The sequence below is a fragment of the Moschus berezovskii genome, chromosome 15, assembly GCF_049115385.1.
Source record: "Moschus berezovskii isolate FMDL1 chromosome 15, NW_MosBer_1.0, whole genome shotgun sequence".
In the NCBI taxonomy this organism is placed as follows: domain Eukaryota; kingdom Metazoa; phylum Chordata; class Mammalia; order Artiodactyla; family Moschidae; genus Moschus; species Moschus berezovskii.
In genome coordinates, this window is record NC_142474.1 from 4,840,778 (window position 1) to 4,855,772 (window position 14,995).

A 14,995-nucleotide genomic window follows, 5' to 3' on the forward strand; every position below is an offset into this window, starting at 1 on the left:
GCTATTGATAGAGCATTTCACCTGTCAGAGCAAGTCTGTTTAAAATACATATCATGCATTGAAAGCAACAACATTTTATTGCATAGTTGTTTTTTTTTCTTCTGGGTACAAACTTCTTTCAGTAAAGAAAAATACTGATGACATTAAGGCATAAATCTAGCTGCTGTAATAATTTTTATTTTTTGTCCAAGCCATGAGGCCTGTGGGATCCTACTTCCCCAACTAGGGCTTGAACTGGAGTCCCTGGCAGTGAAAGCCCCACATCCTAACCACTGGACCGCCAGGGAATTACCACCTGTAGTAATTTCTAAACAACTGTTTTTTCCGTTAAAGTAATTTGTTTCCATGTTATTTCAGGACCCTTAACAAAGCATACATTTTTAGTAATATGAGTGAATCCCCTGCTGCTGCTGCTAAGTCACTTCAGTTGTGTCCGACTCTATCCCCTGCTGCTGCTGCTAAGTCACTTCAGTTGTGTCCAACTCTGTGCGACCCCATACATGGCAGCCCACCAGGCTCCCCCATCCCTGGGATTCTCCAGGCAAGAACAATGGAGTGGGTTGCCATGTCCTTCTCCAATGCGTGAAAAGTGAAAGTGAAGTCGCTCAGTCGTGTCCGACTCTTAGCAACCCCATGGACTGCAGCCTTCCAGGCTCCTGCATCCATGGGATTTTCCAGGCAAGAGTACTGGAGTGGAGTGCCACTGCCTTCTCTGTGAATCCCCTAGATGTCTTCCTTTGAGGAAACTGTTCTGCAAGTTAAAAGGTTGTTCAGTAAAGCCAGCACAGATACTCTGTTTACCCATTTAAAGTAGGTATTGCAAATAAGATGAATTTCCAATTATAACATAGCTTTTAGCTCATGTAGTATCTTTTAAAATTTTGAGTAAGACATACTTTGAGCAAATAATCTTAAAATCAAGTTGACTTTTCCTTTACAAGGGAAAGGCGTCTCTAAATGAAATAAGCATATTTAGTGGACAGTATTTCTCTTACTACATTTTCCTAGTTTAATTTGGCTGCTGAAGCAATTTAAAATCTGATTTTTCCATTTGCATTCCTAACAGATCTTAACAGAAATGGATACCAGAGTATACAACCTTTGGTGTCATTTTGAACATTACCTATTCCCATAGTTGAATTCATAGGACATGTTCTAATAAGTGCCAGTACTATTCTGTTTCCCTTTTGTGCAGAGCCCACCACGGACCCCTCTCCTTGGGGAAATGACTTCTCTCATAACTGGTAACAACTAGAAAATTTATTATCACTAATGTAAAATTAGTTTAAAGCTAACAAATAATTTTTTGTATGTTTTCTTTTTCATCTAAACCCAAAGTTAAATCTTTATTGTCAGCTATATGGAGCAGAGATTAAATAACCACCTCAGAGAACTCACTACTAAAGTATTGCCTTCTCAGATATCACTGGCTTAGGTTAGGTACCTTTTGCCTTTTTTAGTCTTTTGATTCTTATTTCTACAATCATTCCAACAGTGATACTGTTGGAATTTACAGTAAAGTATTTGGGCAGTGAAAAACTTCCACCATTTGGAAGTTATTAGAAAAGAATCTGGACTATTTAGATGCATTTTTTTAGTAAGTCTAGTGACTTGAACACTGTAAAATCTTTTTAAACGTTTACATGTGAATCCAGCATCCCTTTTTACTTCGTAAATGGGGCCACGGATGAAATCCAGCTGTTCTCCCTTTGTATTGATATTCTCTGTATGAATCTAAGTATGGTATCTAAAAAGAAACTAAAGCTTATTTTGCTTATTTCATATTAGTTGTTGCTGGTGTTTTCTGCAACGTGTAACTAGATTCTTCATCTTTGTCTCTGTAAAATCAAACTGTTTTCAGGGTCGTTCCCCCCCCCCCCGCTTTTTTTTTCCACAACGTTTTCCAGCTATTGTTTTCCCTTAAAGACTGATTTGGCTTTTAAAGATACATTTTATCACAATTTCAGAAATGAATGGAATACTGAGTTGAAGGAAACAGCTTGTTACACCTGCTAACTGAAGCCTTAGACAGTAAGCTCTATGTAACCATAATTTGTACTATTTTCAGATAAGTCAGCTTCTTTGGGGATGTTACCTATGGTTTGAAACTTAACTTGAAATTTAGAGAAACAGCAAAATAAGTGTAAGATGTACAGAGAGCATCTTAACGGGTTTGCTTACTTCTCCACTTGATAGACACTCATAGAGACTCAACTATAAAAGATGGATTCAAGAATGTTGAGATGATGTGTTGGCTGGGCTTGACCTAACTCTTCAAAGGCCTCCATTACGTCCTGTGCTATCCAAATTGTGGGAGCACTTAACGTGACTGTCTTTGGCACTAGTCTGTGGTTTTCAAGGATCTTATGGAGGCCCACTGGCAACATCATTTCTCATCCTTGGGCTCACTAGTCCAATGGCCTCAAAAAACTAGGGATCCCATTTGTTTTCTTCAGGCCAAAGGGAAGAGCCCACCGCTGATTTGGAAGAAAGCCCTGTCCCCGGGTAACAGCTGGCCTTCTGTAAAACGCAGGCCTGTCCACTGAATAGCCCACCCCACCCGCAAGGGGTCAAGCACCCACGAGTTGGGTCGCATCTCAGGTCGGTGTGTGAAGCACGAGGCCCTCACGCCTCCTCTAAGGCAGGAAGTGTGGGGCATGGCCGACCAGGCGTCCTGGGCTTCCTTCTGCCAAGCCCGGGAGCGCGGGTTCCCCAGCACGTGGAGCCGCGGGGCTGCCCACACGCCCCTCCCGCCAGATGTAGTCCAGGCCCAGCCGGGCCCGCGCAGGGATCCCCAGCACGGCCACCTGACTGAGTGCAGGGCGTGCTGCGGCCCGCTGCTTGCGCCTCCGCCGTCGGCGCTGTGACCAGAGGACGGCGCCCGCCGTGCACAGGGCCCTGCAAGCGCACTGCGGCCATTATCCGCGGCGCCTCCTAGTGGGTCAATGGCACATCCTTGTGGTTCTCGCGAGAGCTCCCCCTCAGTGGGGATTATATAATTTCCCTTAGGCGGGGACAGGGGTGCTGATGCCACCCTCGCTCAGAAGAAGTTACGTGCAGGCACTCATGGAAGTGAGAACTGTCCTTGGGGGGCCTGGGGGTCGGGGCACTGGCCCCCACCGCCCCCCCCACTTGGCTGGACAATGAGTCCTCTTATGCTAATGAGGCGCTTACGTCACTTCCGCTCTTTCTCGGCCGCCATTTTGGCTAGGGCAGGTTCGGGGAGTCGCTCCGAGGCGCTTGTATTGTCTGCCGAGGGGAGACGCGGGATCGGCCCCCTCCCCCGCCCGCTGCCGCCGCCGCCGCCGCCGGCCCGGTCTCCCCTCCGCCGCCCGCCGGGACCCATGAACTGAACTCCCGCCCCCCCGGCCGCCGCCATCTTGTGCCCCCTCCCCCGCCCGCGGGCAGCGCTGAGGGGGATTTTGGCGTCTCCTCAGACACAGCTCCCTCTCTCGGTCCCCGCTGCGGAGGAGCGAGAGGAGCGCGGCCGCCGCCGCCCGCCCGCGCCGGGGAAGCCGCCGCTCCCACACCCTCCGTCTCCTCCCTCCGCCCCTCCTTTGTCTGCACCGCTCGACGACGCTGCCGCCGCCGCCGCCCGCGCGGGGACTGGAGGGGCCCGCTCGCGCCGCCGCCGCCGCCCGCCGCTCTGCCGCGCCCGCCGCGCCCCCCGGCAGCAGCCGCGGCCGCGGCGCGAGCCGGAGCCCGCCGAGCCCGCCGAGCCGGAGCGCGACGAGGCCCCGGGCGCGCCCTCGCTGCCGCCAGCGCCGTGCCGCCGCCGCCCGCCCGCCGCCGCCGCCGCCCGGCCCCCGAGCACGCCGGCCCCGCGCGCGCCTCGAGGCCGACTCAAGGTAAGCCCGGCGCCGCCGCGCGCCACCGCGGCCGCCCGGCCCCCGGCCCCCGGCCCGCGCGGCGCCCGCCCGCCGGCCCCGCGGGCGCATTGTTGTGGGGCCGCACGCGCTCGCTCTGCGCACCCCGGTGCCGACGGGGCGCCCGCCGCGGCGCGGACCGCTACCCGGGCTCAGCGCCGGGGCCCGGCGCCGCCTCCTGCAGCCCGACCCCCCTTCCCCGCCCCGCAAGCCCGCGGAGGCCGGCAGCCGCCCCGGCCGCCGGAGCTTTTGCCGCTAGTGGCATCTCCCTCCACCCCGCCCCCAGCGAGAGCCGAGCTGCTCCCATCCTTGGAACCAATCCCTCTCTGCCGCCCCGCGCCCCAAACGGGCCCCCCACGCACACCCCCAATCCCCGGGACGAGCCTCCTGCCGGGTCTCCCCACCTTTAGCCGGGGGAGGGGGGACAGGTTGGGGGGGCGCGGAGCATGCAGGGCACGAAGTGAAAGTCTTTGCCTCCCCTGTGCGGTCCTTCCTCCCTAGCATGCCAGCTCCCTTCTATCCTGACCACGGAGTCCTCCACCACCCGCTTTTCTCAATCGCAGCTGCCTGGTCAGCACGACCTCTTGCGAGCATTCTGAGCCCCAACTTTGCAATAAGATGGTGAAAAATGGAAATCCAGAAAGCTGCGAGTTTGGTTTGGGTTTTTTGTTCTTTTAGTGCAATGAATGGGGAATAGTTCTTTGAGCACCCATTTATTCACATCTTCTCTTCCTCTGGACTGCCTCCCTGCCCTCCCCTCCCCCCCAAATCTGGATGCCTGTCTGCTGGAAAAGGCGCGATTACCTCTCTTCCTCTTCTGCCCAAGTCCAGGCGCTAAGACCTAATATTCTTTTCAGCCGCACACATAGCACACTAAGTCTTCTTGATGTTCTTGCATTCCCCTGTTCCTCTGGACAGTTCTTGCCATAACCCCATTTCTCAGACAAAGGCTTAGGAGGGAAAAAGAACCAAAGAGTTTCCTGTGTTTGCCTTATAATGCTGTCCATCCCCACAGACCCAAGCCCTTTCCCTAATGCTTCTTGTGCCAGTGTCTTGAACCTTCAAAATGAAGGGAAAAAAAGAAATCTCCTGGGTAGCTTGATAGAATTTCTTTATAAATCTGCATTGTTGCTTCTGGTTTATGGCCATGAAGAAAATACCAGCCCCCACCCAAAATGCACCGCAGCCAAGTCGGCTAAAGGCGATGAGTGTTGGAGTCAGTAGGGGGCGCATTCCCTGCACTGGGTAAGGCTGCAGAGGGGGGAAGGGCCCCAGAGCTAGAACAGGATGTGCTTCACAGCGCCTTCTACAGACCATGGGAAAATGGACCCAGCAAGACACTCTGACACTCTTAGTTGGTGAGCTGACAGCAACATGGTGAAGGATCAAGTGAGTCAAGAGCAGTGATTTTCTTTTAAGGAATCCACCCTGCACTTTAGAAGTTTCCTCTTTTGACTTTTTCAAAGTGTTGACCCTTAGACAATCCACATTTGTTCTTGACGAATCACCTTGACACATCCTTGGTACACAGGTTTCCCCCTTCTCTGGAATTCTTCCGCCTTAAGCTTTGAATGTGTCACCATATCTTTCCAAAGTCAGATGGCAAAGGGAAAAGTTCAAAACCTGAGAGTGACAGGTTTGGGGGAGGATTGTTGATTTCATTCCTTCTTCATGGCCCCATGTCTTTTCAACTCTTTGAGAGTTCACAATCCTTGAGGGATGTTAGATTTTAGTGGGGGAGTAAATTTCATAAGCTTGTAGATGGGTGTCATGATTTGCAAAGCCTTGTTGGTAAACGTCAAGCCCATGTTGAGTTCTCCACTGTTAAACTCAACCCAGTTGATTGTAAAATTTTCCTTCTTTCCAACTTTGGACTTGAAATTGCCATTCATTATCCCAGTAGCCAACCGCCTTTGCAAAAGTGTTGACACCAGTCTTCTGTGAGCACCCATCTTCTTAGGGTGTGTTGATTTCTGTAGATTTTACTCCTCTTGTTATTTCCATAGGTGTGAGATGCACAATGCGAAACCTAGGCCCCAGCTTTTGCACCATGATGCACAGGGTTGTACTTTTTGTACTGAACTGATAGGTGGCCTAGTGGTTATGCCCTGTACTACCATTTTGAGGATCTGGACTCCGTTCCTGCCTTGCTCTTTGGACCACATTGTCAATTCACACCGGTGGGTATATTCATTTTGGAGGGTGGGAACTGCAGCAACAGGGAAGCCAGAGATTTCTTCCTCTTTGGTCACCACCAAAGCCAACACTTCCAAAATATCAGCCTAGCCACATTCCTCAAGGAACCAGTTAGAGCTGGTTGGTTAGAGCTGGTTGCCGACGTGGGTTCTGAACAGAGAAATGACTTGTGGCTTGTTTAAGAGAAAATTTTAAAGTTGATAATATTGTTTTAATGATTTTCATTCTGCACTCTTGTGTATAAAGTACCTTAAGTTTTCAATTACTGTTATTTTAATGACCCAGTCTCAAGAGTTGCTGAGCTTTTAGAGACCGTAAAGATTCTCTGATCAGAACAGGCCTTTTCATGAACATGTACTTGCTACCAAAGATTGACAGTGTTTATTGACACTCTGGGGGTACTTTTCAGACCTTGATGCAAGTATTTTATAAAGATTCACCAAGATAAATCTTTGGGAAAATAAATGTAGTCTTTGAAACATAGTTAACCAGTTGATGCTTAAGGGAGAATTTGCATTGGACATTTGCTACCAAGTAACATTTTGGTGAGTGAAAAGGAGGCAGCTTGGTTCAGGTATTCCATTAGAGATTTAACTATAATTGCCTTTACAATTTGTTTAGTAATTAGAAGAATAAGATATATAATCTAAATGGTATTACTTGTAATTTTTAAATACTGTTTAGTACTTGTTAAGTAGATAAAATTTTGGCCTGAATTTGTGTTTGACATAGAGTTGTACAACTTTTTAAATGACTAATTTGAAAAAGTTCTTCTTTGAGGGTTATGTTGAGGCAAAGTTTGTGAAGGTGTTTTGTTTGATTTAGTAAATTACACATAAGATACAATGTTAACTGATGTCCTTAGTGGTAATAGCCATTTTCCCCCTACAGGAAAACTTGCTGTGAGCTCTTAAAAAGCATAAATTCTGCAATTTCAAAGGTTTCCTGATTTTGGCGTTCAAAAAAAAAGGTGAAACAGTTGGCCTTGAAGGGCTGAAATTTAGGTAAACTGTGAGGGTTTATTAAAAAGCCTCAATTGATTAGAGGGTGGGGAATGGGTATTCTATTTAACTGAACTTTTAAGTAGATATTCCTTTGTCTTTGGCCCATTTTGAACATTTCCTAACACTGTCTTACTACAGATTGCTATACTTTGAACTAACTAAATCTTTGGGTTTTGGTTCTTATAGTCTCTGTGTAGGAAATAGAGGAAGTTGGACTGTGAATCTCTAAAGATCCTTGGTCCTGCTTATTCTGAAAGTCATTGGTTTTAAACATACCGGTTATTCATTTGTTTTACTTCAGTTTGTCTTTTTTTCCCTTAAACCAGAGTTCAGGAAAAGTTATAATACTATTTATATTAAGAATAAAATGTCATCATGTTGAATAGACTAAATGTCAAATAAGTTCTAGATTATTGCTATTTTGATGACCCAGTCTCAAGAGTTGCTAATCTTCTAAAACCCTGAAACATTCTCTGATCAGAACAAACCTTTCCATGAATGTGTACTTGTTCGCAAATAATCAGTAGGCTTTTATCAAATAAAAATGGCTTTTGATTTTTATACACTCCTACATGTGTTTATTATTTATATTATTTATATTTGCTAGAAGTATAATTATGTTAGGTGCATTTATATATTGAAGTGTAACTACTGGTAAGTTTTAGAAAATATTAAAAGTAGTTTTTAGTATTATGAAATTTTAAGTAGCAATCTGGTGGTTAATGTACACATTCTGACTGCACGTTTAATTGTGAAAAATACAGTTTAATAAAGAAGATAGGGCTGTTCTGTTATAAAGGAGCAAGTAGGGATCCCTCCTTGGGTAGGGAAAAAATGAAAACTTGAGAATTTATTCTGAAAGTAGTATTTTTTCTTTTGGGAACCATGCATAAATAACAAATTGCATAAGTTGTTGTAGACCTTGATTGTAAGGTTGATTTTCTTAATAGATGGGTGTATATATATATATATATATTCACATTATACTTTTTTAGTGTTAAAATGATATATACAAATAAAAGGTCCAAATATCAGAAGTAATGTTTAGAAACAATACATTTACGTGTATGGGGGAAAAAATCAATTAAATGTCAGGATTTTTTTTTTTTAATCTGTTTGAATCTTAAACATTTTTTTAATGTGAAAATACAAAAAAATTTAATTCTTGTTTTAAAAGATTAGAACCTCATTCGTAGCTTACATCAAGGTGCCCAAGTAGTGTTGTGTAATAAACTACTTGTTCAACCTGGACTTCCGAAGGACTTTCACTTAAAAACGTCATAGAGTCTGTTACATCTTCCAGAAGGTGAAGTATTTTCCATGAGAGTGTAATATTCATTTATTTGCCCAAGAGGCATGAACATGAAGGGAAATGTTACTCACTGTGTATTAATTGTAGTTAAATTCACAGACCTTGATGTGTTGCTGCTGCTGCTGCTAAGTCGCTTCAGTCGTGTCTGACTCTGTGTGACCCCATAGATGGCAGCCCACCAGGCTCCCCCCTCCCTGGGATTCTCCAGGCAAGAACACTGGAGTGGGTTGCCATTTCCTTCTCCTGATGTGTTGCTAGCATCACATAAACTTAACAAAGGTTTTCCTCCCCTAATTCGGTAAGAACTTGTGGTGTTAAGTCTGGAGCAAATGCCAGATTTTGCTGATGTGCATCTCTGTTAGTTACATGTTTTATGTTGTTAGTTTGGAAACTTGGTGTTTGAAACTGGTATGAGCCAAACCCCACACCAATTAAGTGAATTGATATTTTGAATGTAGATGCTGTGTCTTGTTTACACATTGGCATCTTCCACCTTGATTGCTGAGTGGCCACAGTACCATGTGACTGTGTATTTTTTTGTTTGTTTGTTTGCCTGATTCAGTGCATTGGAAAGTAAGGGGATGCATGATTGGGTTCCCTCAGTCTCTTAGGGTCTCAGTAACCCTTATACCTTTGTTTTGATCACAACCTGTCTTTGATAATCTGCCAGTTGAGGGGTCGGCAGAAATGAGAATTCATCTTCTGCTTCACTGGAAGGAGAAGGCTCTCTGCACATGAGCAGGCTTCTCAAATTGGGAGATATCTCTCTCTCTCTCAGCTTGATTGTGTGGGGATGTGCTTGTATACAGGAAGTCTCAGGTAAACTGTGAGCCAGCTGTGTAAAGTGAGTTTTGATGAGGGTTGCACATTTTTGTTCTAATAAGTGTAGAATGCAGTTCTTTCCACTGTTACAGTCCTCGGTTACAGTTTCTCTCCATGTGTGTGTTCCTGTCCCCTGTCTTTAGATGCAGTCACAGGCCTCCTTGGTTTTATTGATCCCAGGAGAAGGAAGTGGCAACCCACTCCAGTATTCTCGCCTGGAGACTCCTGTGGATGGAGAAGCCTGGTGGGCTGCTGTCCATGGGGTCACACAGAGTCAAACACAAGTGAAACGACTTAGCATGCATGCATGCATTGGAGAAAGAAATGGCAGCCCACTCCAGTGTTCTCGCCTGGAGAATTCTCACCAAGGAGCCTGGTGGGCTGAGGTCTGTGGGGTCGCACAGAGTCGGACACGACTGAAGCAACTTAGCAGCAGCAGCTTAGTTCCAAGACAGCAGCTAGAGAAATCCTGATACCTCAAGAATTTTAGCAGTATTCCAGAAAGAAAGGCTTGAAAATTAAAGAGAAGAGCATTAAAGACTGAATAGAATTACCAGAGGAAGACTGCCCTGAACATATGCCACAGTTTAAGACTGAGTTGTAGCTGAAAAATATGCACGGAATCTGTAAGAGACTCCTACATGACCATCTCTTAGAATTAAAAACAGATCCTTCTACATCCTAATTTCTTCTCCAGTAAGGGTATAAGATTTGTAATTTAGTCTCTTAGCTTTGAGTTGTTTGTATATCATTTCACATGTGATTTGGTTGAAGCCTTTAATATTGGTGTCATTTTCTTAGCACTTTATAAACCATTCTCAGTTCTCTCAGAACTGTCCTTGTTTCACAGGTAGGGAAATCAAGGCACTACGGTGTGCAGCAGTGAAGTGAGCTTTGTGCAGCAGTGAAGTGAGCTTTGGAATATGTCTGGCCTGGCTCCCAGGCCTGTGTTTGGAGCACAGGCTTTTATCGTGCCCCTGTGAGCTGTTTGGCTGATGAGGGCCCACATGGTGACGTTTTGTGTTTGGGTGTCAGCTCACAGTCAAGGACTCCCAAGTAGGCTGTGCAGTAGCCACACTAGCTTCTTGATGGGTGAGAGTTGTGCCAGTGGTAGTGAGTTGAAGAAGTAGCAACTGTGTAAGGTTTGAAGTTGCCTGTATAAGGATCTAAAAAGAAAGTTTGTTTATAGTCTATTGCTTTTCCCAGTGTTTTGTTTTAGGACAGTCTTGTTCCTTCTCTCCTCTGAGCAGTAATTTTTGCTTAGACAGATAATTGCTGGCTTTTGCCCTAGCCTTTTCTGTCTTTTTCTGAACCCTCTATGCTCCCATTTAAGAGCTTATGGAAACTTGAGCTTCCCTTGAAAATTTGTAAGGCTTTCCTTTTCTGGTGGGAGCTGGCAACAATTGAGGACCTGTATGAGTGGTCTCTTGAAACCTAATGTATCTGAAGAAACCTCTATCTAGTAGAAATGTGGTGGGATTTATTAAAATTTTACATATTGTACGTTTTAAGTCAGCAATTAAGAATTCTTGCTCTGGTGAAAAAGATGAAGTGAGACTCGGTGTGTTCTAACGCAGGAGTGCTTAAGAATCCTGGTTTGAGATCAGAAAAATAAAACTTGTGGAAAGTGTAAGGATTGAGTCATCAAGTGACAAAACCTGCTGTAAGAATAATGCTTTTGCTAAGCCTTGACTGTAGGAGATAGCTTAGAAAAACGTGAGAAGGTAATCCAAGAAAATTATGTATTTTGTTATTCAAGAATAGTAAGAAAAACATTTCCCATTACTATGGGAAAATTGTTTTGACTAGTTATGATAGAGCATGGAAAACTTACTAAGGAATTGAAAATAATTTACTTTCTGTCTTAGGCTATTTAGATGTGCTTCTGGAATGCTTATAAATGAACGTATCTGGATGTCCTCTTAGGCCCGCCTGTGAGTTCGTTTGATCTCCCTCTGTCACAGCTTTTAAACCTGGCTGTCCATTGACAGCAAGCAGTTGCGAGGCTGTGGAGTTCCGTGCGGGCAGTGTAGTGCGGGAGTCACTCGCCACAGTGTGGGGTGCCTCTTAACATGGAGTAAATGTGGAACTGCTTCCCATCTCACAACCTCCCTGAAGCTAGATTGGGATGTAAAACATGTTCTCAATCATTTTCTCTTTTATAAGCAGTAAGGTATCGTCCCCCATTTCAAATAAAATTTTGTGTGAATTCTAGTATTTAAAATTGATAAAGGGTCAGCTTTTCTGTTGTCCGTCAAAATGTCATTTTTCCCTCCAGCTGTATATATCTCTCAGTACACTCTGAAAAGTACACCCTGAAAGCTTTTGGTTCCATTAGAGTCCTAATGGTTACTGCTAGGGTTTGTATCTGAATACTCAAAAGTGATAGTTTCTAGTTGTAGGTACTAGTCTTTTTGCCTGAAAACCTTTTAACAGGAATAACCCAAATTTTATAAGGACACATGTATTTTATAAGCAAATTCTAGATCACACCGTTGTATTTCTGAGTCACCTAGCTTTATTTTGGGTACTTGTGGATACTCTATTGCATAACTATTATTATAAGTGCCACAGAGCTTGCGAAGTTAATATGCTGACTCTTAACATGAGTGGCTCACAGTGATGTACAAAAACACTAGTCTGTGTAAGTATAAATGCACATTATAATGCATTCAGGAACATGTATGACAACCACATCTGATTCTCAGTAATAACAATAGTCAGTGCTTTTTAAGAGACTATATTCCTGGTATGAACTCATAATTTGCAGTTATTGTTCTAGCTTCTGATCTAGTTTAAGGTAATAACTACTCTAAGCATTAATTGGCTTCATCTTACTTGATTCTTCTGACATTTGAACAGTGGAATGGTGTTATACTCGTTATGGCCTAGGAAACAGACCTCCAGAAGTTAAGTAACATTTTTAGAGTCACAAACCTAGTAAGCCGCAGAGCAAGGATTTAAACAGATCTGTAGATCTGAGATCTATCGAGCTCTAGAGCTGTATTTTTCACTACATTGTACCACCTTTTCTAGCAGGGCAAAATTTTACTGTACTGTCTTACCCTACTTATTGTATTATAGGAGTTTAAAGGTATGAGAGGGAGAGGTTTTTTACACGTGGCTTATAAGGAAGCTGAATTTTTGTCCATAAAACCAATATAGTCTTGCTGGAAAACAAATTTTGATGTCGGCTGTAGTTTTATGCTTCAACTTTTTACCTCTGTCCTTCTGCTATCACTTCTGTATCTTGTTATCTTACACCTAAGGCTCTGGCTGTTTTGCAGACTGTCCAGATTGAGTAGGTAGGTCTGCAGTGCGTGTGAGCTCCCTCAGGTCTCAGAAGCTCAACAGAGCAGCCATGCGGTAAATGCGGGTTTTTCTCTGAACACAGTGGCCACAGTGTGATAGCTTCTTCCACCCTCTCCTGACCACCCCTGCCGAGAATGAACTGTCCCTCTTACAGAGCCTCAGAACGTTTAATCTGTGACACATCTGAACACATTTCTTCTTTCATACATGTATGTGTGTGTGTGTGTGCATATAGGGAGCCATCTCTGTAAGCCCTTTGTAGACAGGGACTGTTGGTTCATTCTATGCTTACTGAGTGTGTGCCATGTGCCAGCCTCTGACTAACATTAGAGATACAGGAGAGGAAAAGAAACGTTTTAAAATGTTTTAATGGACATGCTTTGCTTTGAATAGTGAGATGGCATCCTTGTCCTCTTGCCTAGTTCAATTTTTCTGTTTAGCCTATCAGTTGAGATCAGGGAAGTTGATCTCTGCTGAAAAATGATTCATAGTGATTATAATTTAAAGACAAATCTTTTTATCAGTTATATGAATTACACTTTGAGGTCATGTTTTACTAAATCTCGATGTCATTTGTGATGAGGATTTAAAATAAAACTTTTTAAGTCACAGTGTGTTTATAATTTTGATGACTGATAATGTGGTGAACCAGGTTGTTTATTTCTCATTAGATCTTGGTTTGATACTAATGAACCACACCAACATTAAAGAAAACAATAATTGTTTAAACTGTTAAATTAAAATTTTCAGCATTCTGTTACCTTTGGAAAGGCTTCCTGTTTTGTTTTTTACTAGGGCCAACTGTTTGAGAGAAACTTAAGGTGATTTGAAAGTTTAATACATGAAAATTATGTGAAAGTTTCTGTACTGCTGCTACCTCCTGTAGAATCTTTTCAAGTTTTTGCAAAATAAAAAATAATTGAACTTCCCATTAAAGTAACCATAACTGGGTTAAACTGTTATTAAGGCAGAGTGAATAAGTGATGTATTCCTCTGTTCCTGACCTCTTGGAGTGAAGCAGTTTTGCTAGGAAATTGAACTCTCTATTAAGATTTTTCTTTTTGAGTACTTAACAGTTTGGAGGCCATTCATATATTACCAGAGAGGCATTCATTTAATATAGTCCAAAATGGTCTAGAAATTTGTAAAGGCCTTCAGAGTTCTTTTATTACATCCAGGACTTGCTCTAAAGGATCTATCCTGTTCAGAGGAAGCTTTAAACAGTCTTAGCAGATGCTTAATAACAACCTTATTTGCTTCTGTATTCACTACCGTTTGTCTTGTATCTTCTGGTAGTCACTTTTTTTTTTCTCTTGAGTTGTAAAATATACATGACGTAAAATCAATTCATCATGTTAACCAGCCACTTTTAAGCGTACAGTTCTGTGCCGTTAAGTACACTCAGATTATTGTGCAACAGTTACCACCATCCATCTCCAGAACTTTTTTCATCTTGCAGAGTGCAAACTCTGTCCCCGTTAAACAGTGAATCCTCACTCTCCCCTCACTGCCAGTCCTTGGCAGCCACCCTTCTACTTTCTATCTACTCTTAGTGTCTCAAGTGAGTGGAATCATGTAATAGTTGTCTTTTGTGACGGGTTTATTTTGCTTAGCATAATATCTTTGAGGTTTTTCCATGTTTCCACTAGCTACTTTTTAAAAAATAAAAAGTGAAACTAATAATTTTCAATCCAGTATATCCGAAGTATTGTCATTTCCACATGCAGTCTATTTTTGGAAGGTTATTTATGAGATACTTTGCATTTTTTTCATACTACGTATTGGAAATCTCAAATATATTTTATGCTTAAAATCAAATCTAAATGGATAAAGAAGATGTATTAATTGCCCAAAAGTGCATGGAAAGATGTTCAACATCGCTAATCTTTAGGGAAAAGCAAATTTAAATTATGATGAAAGTAATAACCTCACACCCATTAAGATGCTTACTGTCAAAAAAAGAGAAAAACAAGCGTTGGTGAGGAGGTGAAGAAATAGGAACCTGTACACTTGGGAGTGTAATGGCAGAGCCACAGGGTTACCGTGTGGTGTAGAAACGGTGTCTGACAGAGCTGCTTGCACACCCATGTTCCTGGCGGTATTATTCACAGGAGCTGAAAGATAGAGCAGGTGTCCATCAACAGGTGAATGGATAAAGGTGATGCACACATAGCATGGAATGTTATTCAGCCTGAAAGGGAAAGAAAACCTGACATGAGGCTACAGCTGGATAAACCTCACAGGCATTAAGTAAAATAAGAGGCACAACAGGACAGGTATTTTCGATTCCACTGATGTGAAGTGCTTGGAGTGGTCAGAACCAGCGGGCAGCAGAGTGGCGGTTGCCAGGTGCATGTGGGCGGGGAGAGAGGGAGTTACTGCTTGGGGCAGACAGGTTCGGTTCGCAAGGTGCAAGAGCTGTGGACATGGACGGTGGTGATGGCAGCATGGCAGAAGTTTAAAGCGTCTCAGTTCACTTCAGA

At 43.7% G+C, this 14,995-nt stretch overlaps 1 protein-coding gene across 4 annotated transcripts in view; it reads left to right on the plus strand.

The window, feature by feature from the left end:
• Window positions 1-3,024: 3,024 nt before the first annotated feature.
• The window catches only part of ADNP (activity dependent neuroprotector homeobox), a 31,520-nt gene continuing 19,549 nt past the window's right edge, over window positions 3,025-14,995 (plus strand). Inside the window, exons 1-2 of one of the 4 annotated variants that reach the window (XM_055393652.2) lie at window positions 4,077-6,046; window positions 6,954-7,066. The gene's annotated coding sequence lies outside the window, so the exon portion shown is untranslated. Of the gene's footprint in view, window positions 3,849-4,076; window positions 6,047-6,953; window positions 7,067-14,995 lie in introns of those variants that run through there. The other 3 variants (XM_055393660.2, XM_055393638.2, XM_088843669.1) reach the window with 3 other exon arrangements.